The following is a 10,111-nucleotide window of genomic DNA, read 5'->3' as shown; positions in this document are numbered from 1 at the left end:
CCTGTTAGCCCAAAGTGTTGTGGTTTACTAGGATGACATTTAAAGCTTTTCCAAGACTTTGGAGGAACATCTGCTCCAAGTATGTGCAGCGCCGATTCAGGGGAAAACGCCGCCTAAGGCGGCTCCTGCAATGCCGCCCCCCCTCCCTGGTTTACCAGTCGGGAGGGGAGGCAGGAACTCTAATGCGGAGAGCGCTATTGCACTCTCTCGCATCATTAAAGCCTCTCCCAGTTGAGAAAGAATGCTCTTTTTGCCAAGCTAGAAAAGTGCACCTTTGAAACTCCCAAGATTCCTTTTTTGGGGTACATAATTTCCCAAAAGGGCTTTGAGATGGATCCTGCAAAGATCTCTGCAATACAAGATTGGCCTCTTCCTACCAGTACAAGGTCCATACAGAGATTTATTGGCTTCCCAAATTACTTCAGACAGTTCATCAAAGTTCATCAATTCTGACCCTTATCCATAAGGGAGGGAAACATAACTGTTGGTCCCTAAACGCCTTGAAAACCTGCAAGACCTTGAAATAATCATTTTCTTCCACTCCAATTCTCAGACATCCCAATCCTCTTCTTCCATTCTTCATCGAAGTAGATGCATCAGATGTTGGGGAAGGGGCCATTTTTTCCCAGAGGCTACCATGTAATGGGAAGTTACATCCCTGTGCCTTCTTTTCCAAAAAATGTTCTCCTCCTGAACAGAATTACGATGTGGGAATTCGGGAACTTCTGGCTGTCAAGCTAGCCTTGGAGGAATGGAGACATTTATTAGATGGCTCTACTGTTCCAGTGACACTCTTCACTGACCACATAAATCTGGAGTATATCCAAGCCCTCAAACATCTAAATCCCAGACAGGCTCAGTGGGAACTTTTTGTTTCCCGTTTCAATTTCATCATAACTTTTCGTCCTGGCTCCAGAAATAAAAAGGCAGATGCACTTTCTAGAAGCTTTATTTCTGAAGATCCTTGCATTAAAGACACTGAGCCCATTGTGCCCCCAGCTAAAATCGTAGCTGTCTTATTCCCCTACATGGCCTCACAGATCTTGTTGGCACAATCTTCGGCACCTTCAATGTACGTACCACCAGAACTCTGTCACACCATCCTCAGTCAATCTCATAATTCCAAACAGGCTGGTCTAGTGGGCTTCCATTCTGTACTATATGTGCTGCATCTAAGTCTGGGCACTCTCCTCCCGAAGGATTTCTCCAGCCATTACCCATTCCCTCTAGACCCCCGTCGCATTTAGCCATGGACTTTATTGTGGATCTATCTGTTTCCCTAGGCTCCACGGTCGTCATCTGGGTGGTGGTGGGTAGATTATGTAAGATAGCACATTTTATGCCTCTACTTAAATTACCCTTGGTAGTGGATCTTTCTGAGTAATTCATTCAGCATATTTTTAATCTCCACAGATTTCCAACTGAAATTGTGTCTGATAGATGTTCCCAATTTGTTTCTAAGTTTTGGAGATCTTTGTGCAAACCCTTAATATTACCCTTCAATTGTCATCTGCTTACCATCCTTAGTCTAACAGTGCCACAGAGCAAGTTAATCAAGCACTTGAACAATTTTTGAGATGTTATGTCTCTTTATGTCAAGACAATTGGGCGGATCTCCTTCCATGGACTGAATTCGCTCACAACAATGCTCTGCATGCCTCTTCTGAAAGATCTCCCTTTTTCTGTGTTTATGGTCAACATCCACTGGCTTTTCTGCAAGATCTGCTTCTCACTAATGTACCTGCAGCTTGGGTGTGATTTATTACTACTATTCTGTTTCCTGTTATTTATTTTGGCCTGTTATCCTATTTAAGAACCTTGCTGCCTGAATCAACATGGACTTTACTTTTCCTCTTCTATAACCCTTTTGGATACTGTGAACTGTGTTTGGACTTGCTGATTCCTTCTTGGTCCGCAAAATCAAAGCCTTCGGGCCCTATCAGTCATGACTCGAGATAAACTGAAGAAACTGTGTTATCTAAAGTCATCTAAACTCATTTAATGCATTTAATCTTTCTAAGAACAATACAATACTGTACTACAATTGTTCACATGAAACCTCCATAGAAATTCCTTCATTAGATGAGATGCTGTGACCTAGAGATAAGTGAGTTATCTGGGTTTAGTTAATCTGTGTCAAACACACAATATTTTTTCTTTTCTCCATAGTTTTCCATTTTTTACAATGTCTGAGTTTTTGTTACTGCACTTCTGTATGCAGTAGATGTAAGTTGCTTATGTGTGTTAGTTGCTAAATGCTTATTCTCCCCAGGAGCAATCAGACTGTGCTGTCATTCCAGTTCATGATCAAATTCCAACTCAAACCTCTTCTTCTGCTGAATGTGCAGGTAACTCTTTATCTTCTGTATCATCATATGCCATTATATGACTAAAGCAAGTGGCACCTGCAGTGGCCTATAGATTTGGGGCAAATATCTTGGGGTAGTGGAATGTATTTTCAAAATGGCAAAAAAGCTTATATTTAAGAGAATATTTCTTTAGACACAAGCTAGTTATATTGTGCATTCTTCTTTCAGTCATTATAGTGCAGATAAGTAGTACTATAGAATCCTACCCCTTTTTTTGAGTCTGGGGAAGAAACACAATTCCCCTGAACCAATGGCAATACCTACCTTTTACAGGGCAAAGGTTATCTCAATAGGAAATCCCATACAGCAGTGAACTCACACACCTTATATTATGTTATAATGTTAAATACGTTTTAATTAAAATGTAACCATGACACACATACATCCATTTTATGCTGGACAATCTGTGAAGCCTCAGATTTTAAAGCTCTAACTCTAACAGCGAATCCCAGTGTTTATGATGAGAGGAGACACTTTCTAAAGTGATGGAGATCTGTTACTATCTATCACAGAACTAATGAAACAAAGGACAGCTGAGTGGGATTTGATAATTACCTGGTGCTTGAATGGAAGACTATCAGATTCTTCATCTCATGAAGAGCATGAGACATCATGTCAACGGCAAGAAGCACTCGAGGAGAAGAATATTCACTTCTAAAAAAGTAAAGGTCCCTAATATCTTCCTGCCCTGAGCAGTTATGGAGCTCAAGATAGTACCATTGTTGACACAAATCATTCATTTCTTTGTCTTTTGAGAAGCACAAATGAAAAATTGAAAAGACATTTTCAAGTACTGAGTTCTCTTGATGTTTTGAATGATGTAAATTCCCTAAAAATCTGCTCATTTCAATAGTTTGCACATCGTAATTATACGCTTGCACGAAAACCATACTGTCATTGAATATATTTGGGGCGTATCTAATAACAATATCGTTATTCCCCCAATGTGATGGAAGTATCAAAGTCTTGTCTTGTAACTGAGCATTCAATTGACCTAATGCATAAATAGATGAATCAGGAACTGTTCTGCTGCCAATAAATATAATTACACTTGTAGAGGATGCCTGAATTGTGTCATAGCAAAGTATTTTATTATATTCAAATTCTAATTCATTGCTTCTCATATTTATTCTGAACTCAGTGCAGATGCCTTCACTGGAGAGATATCTGAGAAATTGTTCATATTCTTCCTCTCCACTCATATCATCAAATGTAATTATTCCAACCCAGGTCCAACCAAAATGTCTCAGTAATTTACTTAAAGCAAAATGATTAGAATCATCACTTTGTACTGTCCGAAAAAAGTATGGGAAGGAGACTCTGTCACTGAGCACTGGGTTTGTAGCACCATAACTGATCTGTAGGGATGGAGAGAAGATTAAGTTCTTAAAGTCACTTAAAGGACAGTAACATATACAGTTAAATATCTTTCATATACTAATGGCCATATCTGCACTGTTTTCATAAAAACACAGTCTTCTGCACTTCAATTTCTGCTATTGATCAACAAGCAAGGACTTTAGCCAACACAGATCTTAAAGGGTTTGTATCTTGTCTACTTCAAAATGATCAGCACTCTTGCAATTTTTTTAAAGTCTGAACAAGAAAGTAGCTTTGGGGTTAATGTATATGTTTGTTTCACATTAAGGTTAATCTTGCTGCTTCCCAGCAGTTCAGAATTTGGAGGAGGGCGTTCTGGTTTTTAGGTGACCACTCTCTTGAGTGAAGTCGAACAATAGGGATTGTTTCCCTGTGCTCCAACCAGTAGGGATAGAAGGGAGTAGCTCTCCCCTATGTATTACTTACCTAAGTGAAGTGACTTAAGTGGGATTCAGGTAATATTCCTTTCCTGATAGATTTCTGCTGCAGGGGATCTGGACCACATTGCCAAGATACTAGGGATGCACCAAATCCAAGATTCGATTTGGAATTTGGCCAAGATTCTGTATTTTTCAGCAGGATTTTGATTTGGTGTTCCTACAAGAACACCTAGAAGGTGAACCATTAACTCCCCAAGCTGCCTCCACAGGATTCACAGAATCCGGGATTTGGTTTGGGATTCAGCCTTTTTAGTAGGATTCATCTGAATCCAAGTGCCTGGCCAAACCAAATCTGAATTATTAAAACCAGGTGACACCTCGTCACTAACATACTAAACACACAAACAAATTATGTGTTGCAGACTAGAACTGCGTTTGGGAAAAACAGCACCACCACTAGTGATGGGCGAATTTGCGCCGTTTATTTGCCGGCAAATAATTTGCGAAATGCCGGCGCCCGTTTTTTTCGACGCCGGCGTCCGTATTTTGCGAAAAAACAAAATTTCGACGCCGGCGAATTTTTTCAGCGAATTTTCGCGGGCGTTTTGCGAATTTATTCGCTAGCGGCGAATCGCGCAAATTCGCCACAAATTCACGCCTGGCAAATAAATTCGCCCATCACTAACCACCACCACTAACTTCCGATAATAAAATATTGCACTGCAAAACTTCAAAAACCTCAGGGATGCTTTGTCATTTGATAAGTCCTACTTTTTCCTCTCTCGCATTCAAAGTCTCACAATTCTAAACAACTTTTTAACACTTTCAACACCCTGTTACATCTATTCACCCAATCTCCTATCCTGATATCTATCACTTCTGAGGTCTTTGTAGTCTATTTCCTAGCTTGGAAAGAAGACTTAACAAAAGGGACAGTTCCCTAGCATCCATTCCCTTAGCTTCTGCTTTACTTCTCCTTTCTAATGTCACATTTGACCCTGTCCTCTCATTCATTCCCTAAATCATGCCACTTTTACCTAAAGAACACCTCTCACAACTGATCCTTCCTCACATAAGAGACTACTGAAATTTACATCCATGCATTTGTCATATTAGTAACTGTAAATGCAAATCACACAATATCACTTTAATCAGGGGAACCTGTGTGGACTATCAACCCCTGGCACAGTCTCCTAAATGCCACAGTCCCACACTCCACACTGGGTGGATAAATGCAGAATAACTCCAGTCAGTTCAATGTCCCTTCATCAAGAGCTCTTATGTCCCCAGGTAGCACTACCTGCCCCAAGGTACCTTTCCCTTGGAAAGTAGTAGCCACTCCCATGTGGCAGGTTCACAAGCAAGACCTGTCCTCACCCTGGGGAACACACAGTGGCCAAAGTATCCACGGCAGGAGACAGAATCTGTCTCTCCCTGATGCTCAAATACTTTATCAAGTATAGCAAAACGCAACCCTTTCCTTTAAAATCCTTTCAAGCAGCACTGTCACTCTCCACAGATCTGGATCTCATTGGTTGCTGCAGCAGGGAACCATTTATAAGTTCTGTTGGAGACCCCGTACATTTGGCTACTCCCCCTCTCTGAAGGATGCACTGGGGTGTCCAACCTATTGGATGTCTCTCCAGCCTATGTCACAGACAAAAAAACAGGGGAAGGATTTGTCTGATCCCCTACATATTTATTGAGGATTTTCCCATACCAGTCAGTTGAACTGAAGAATCTTCTGAGATGAGTAGTGAAACAGCTCTAATGATTACACAACAAGTCCATTTGCCCTAGATTTACTTCTACTAGATAAAAATGAAAACCTTCATAGATATACATAAGTCTACACATCTACATCTCCCCTCCTCACTCCTGTATCCAGGATTTTTAACATGCTGTAGCAATTCTCTGGAATTATCTGCCCCTGTCCCATTCAAAACTCTTAATTTGAGCATGCTTTCATTCAAAAGGCGGATTTTGAGACAGACATAATGTTTCAAGTTCAAGGAATAAAAAACGTAATCATGGGGGGGTTGCAACAAAACACATGATTTATCTTCTAGTAGATATTCATTCAGGGGCTCCGCAGTACTGACTTTTTATATGTTTAAAATAACCAATGTCTATTGATACTAAACAATATCTCCTCTTCCACTCAGTAATAAAGGACAACAACCAGTGAAACGACCATGTTATAGGTCTATATGTACATTGGTAATATGTTTGTGAATCTTTGAAATACTGGAAATCATAGACTACATATATGTTATATTTATCGTCATCTCTCCAAATATGAAGTTCTCCTATTTTTATATCTTTATCAGAATTACATGCATTTGAATGTATTAGAAGTTCTCAAATCATTGATATGTAGTAGAGCAGCAAAGTAACTCTAAATGACTTGCCCTGTAGTCTTTATAATCTGTATAATGTAATATTATCATTGTACCCCTGCAAACAAGGGCCTGTTTTTTGCTTTGGTCAATCACTGCTGTTGATATTCCACTAGAGTTTCATGGACCAACTGTCTGTTATGGGTCTGTCACACAATCACATAGAAATAAAAATAACTATGACTATCAAATACAATCACATGTTCAATACCCAGGCCACCATTGTTAACCACTTGACTGCCACAAGTCATAAGTGTTGCTTTGCCAGTGATTAGAAACACAACTATTAGTGCAGTACATTTTATGTTTATAAGTATCAGTTACAGTATTTCAATGTGGACTATGACTTGATTCCAACTATTCTAACATTTGAAAATATCTTTGATTATTTTTTTCAGTTTACAGGACAGGACAGATCCTTTTTTACCTGGGAATATCCATACAGAGTCAGAATCTGGGCTATGGGTACAGTGGTCTCTGAGGTGAGATCCCCAATAAATCCAGCAATGTTTTTCTTTCCCATACAGGAGTAATTGGGAACCGGCTCTCCGGTACCATATAATATCTGGAAGACATTCATCATGGCTTTCCCTGAATCTCCACAGGAATCATATATATAATATCCCAGGGTCACATTGGGTAACAACATTGGATTCTTGTTAGTTTGGTCAATGGCAAATAGGAAATCAACAATATGACGAAAGCCCTGTTGATAAGGACTGAAATAATAAAAAGCAAACATAAGATTGCACCCCAAAATGTTATCATCACGATTTTACTTCTATCAATAAAATGGATTGTATTTCATCTGGTTTGTCCAATTACAAAGATCTCAGTCAGCCCTGATCAAAGGCTGTTACAGTAAATCATCTGTACCAATACTCCAGTCAATATTTTCAGAAAAGCAAACTAGAATAGAAATAAAGGAAATCTTTCTCATAACACAAATCATTTATTACAACAATTCTGTAACCAGAGCAAGACAAGTCCCAGTCTTGTTAACATTTTATAAAGAGTTAGAGAAGTCACTAACCTGGACCTCTGTGTCCTGTATCCTAATAAGATGCCATGTTCACTTGCAGGTAATTAATTATGGGAGAGGATGGACATTTGCACAAGGTGATTTTGTAGTTGAACTATAGCAAGCTCATAGAACAGGTAAGTGAAACAAAACAGAGCAAGAGTTTAAAGAAAATGGAGGTTGTCAGGAGGCATGGGAAACTACGAAAACACATCAGGAGCACAATATCTGAGCACCCAAAAGCTGGAAGGTGAAATTTATCTCATATTTTATTTAAAAAAAACCCACAACCAAACTCCCATACTCAATTTGATCTTATTTATTTATGAAATAGCCTGAATTAATTGGATCACAGAAAAACTTGATAGAATTGAGTAAAAAATCGAATCAACCAAATTGTTCTGGCTTATTCTCTTTGTTTTTTGAATTTTTGCCCAACAATCTTGAAAAAGTTGGATTTTCAGGCAAACCACCCCTTGAAGACCCCAATAACTTCAATTTGAGATACATGTAGGTCTGAGATGGTGGCTTTTCAGATTCTGCCTTTTTGCAGCAGTGGGGTATCATACATTCTTTGAGTTTTTCCCAGTCAGACTTTAGTAAATAACCCCCTAGATATTGAAGTACAAAAATATATTCAGAACATTAAGAGTAAAAGCCTTTGTTGAAAAGATTGATGTGACAAAAACTCACCCTGGGGGTCCAGAGGGCTAGCGGGGACGCCCACTGCACCTTCGGCAGGGACGCCTTAACATTGGTCTTCCTTAAAACATTGGTGATACTGTGGCTTAGGGCGCGCGGTGCGCACTTTGGGTTTTTATAGGCGCACTTGTGCTGAGTGTTTTCATCAGCGCGCAATGGTGCGAAATTCAAACAGTATTAAAGGGGACTTGGCGTTTTTATCATTGCCCGTTGTTAGGTTCATCTTTTGAGAGTTCCTGGGTGCTATCCTGATTTATCCTGTGTTCTGATTCCTGTTTTGACCCTGCCTTGACTTTCCTGATTACTGTGATCCCGACCTCTACCTGCTAAACAGACTATTCTGATATCCGTATTCTGACCCGTGCCTGTCTTGACCATTCTGATTGAACTCCCGGCTTTGACCCTTGCCTGTCTGACTTTGCTTGAATTCTGCCCGCACCGATCCGGCCTGTTTGACTACACTTTATGTCTGCTCCTTGAACTGTGATCTTCTGCCTAAAGACTTTGTTTAATGATCATGCCCCTCTGCTCGTCCAGAACCCTTAGCTTTGCTCCTCTCTTTATAAGACCTGGCGGCATCCAGTTAGCCGAGGGCTCCTCCCGAGGTGAAAGGTGGCTGTTAAAGGCAGAAGCAAGAGCTGAGACCAGGGAGCCTAGCTTTGGTTCTGGATTCTGGGTGCCAAGTGTGACAAGTGACAGCAAGAATACCACTGAATCAGAAAACATTGCTGAAACCGACAAAGAGAATGCATTTGTTTATGAGAATAGCTGGTTTGACTACTCTAAATATCGCACTAAAAGAAAGTTTCATCAGCCCACAAATAACCATGTGGTTGAAACATTTATTAAGGCAGTTGAGAGGGATATTGCCAAACTACGTTGCCCCCCCATCAACCATAGTGTCAATCTAACTAAAATGGAAAAAGAAGCATTGCAAAGTTTGAGTAAAGATGATTCTTTAATTATTAAAACTAGCTGACAAGGGAGGCGCCATTGTGGTGACAGACAACTGTGTGATAGCGACTAGTGATGGGTGAATCTAACCTTATTTGTTTCACTGAAAATTTGCAAAACTGTGAAAGATTTTGCTCTTCACCAATAGGGACCACTTCCATTTACTAGATAAAGACTCTGTAAGCAATATTAAGCTAGAGATAGATGCATATATTCATGAGTTGAAACAATCGGCATTTTACTGGAGAAAATCACAATGTTTCTGCAGGTGAATAACCCAATTACTCCAGTGTTTTATTTGCTTCCTAAACTTCATAAAGATCTTTGTAATACACCTGGCAAACCCCATGTTGTAGGGATGGCATCAGTCTTTCAACCAATGACCACTTTCCTGTATAGCCACCTTAATCTTGTTGTTGTCAATACTAAGTCTTAAATGAATGACACTAGTAATTTTATTAACAAAATCAGGGTCATCACAGATCTTGCAGATGATGCAATGTTGTGCTCAATAGATGTGACATCTCTTTACATCTCCATCCCCCATGATGGGGGTATGATGGTGATTCAGCAAGTTCTCAACACTATGGAATTACCAGAGGGAGTACCTGAAATGCTTTTAACATTTTTGCATTAGGTCTTGAACAAGAACTACTTTCGTTTTGAGGGTAAGTTCTATGAGCAGAGCCAGGGCATGTCGTTGGGTTCTAATGCAGCATAGACCTATGCTAATTTATTCATGGTTCAGTTTGAAGAGGATTTATTTATTGAATACTGGTCCCATATACAGTATGTGCCTGGCCATGCTAAATAGATTACCTGTTTTTCATTTGGCAAGGTGAAGTGGAATTATTGGAGGAATTCAAAGAGTATCTGGATTCAAGACAGGTGGTGCACTTCCTGGAT

Source organism: Xenopus laevis, chromosome 1L, assembly GCF_017654675.1.
Source record: "Xenopus laevis strain J_2021 chromosome 1L, Xenopus_laevis_v10.1, whole genome shotgun sequence".
Classification (NCBI taxonomy): Eukaryota; Metazoa; Chordata; class Amphibia; order Anura; family Pipidae; genus Xenopus; species Xenopus laevis.
Note: the sequence above shows the minus strand (reverse complement) of the source record.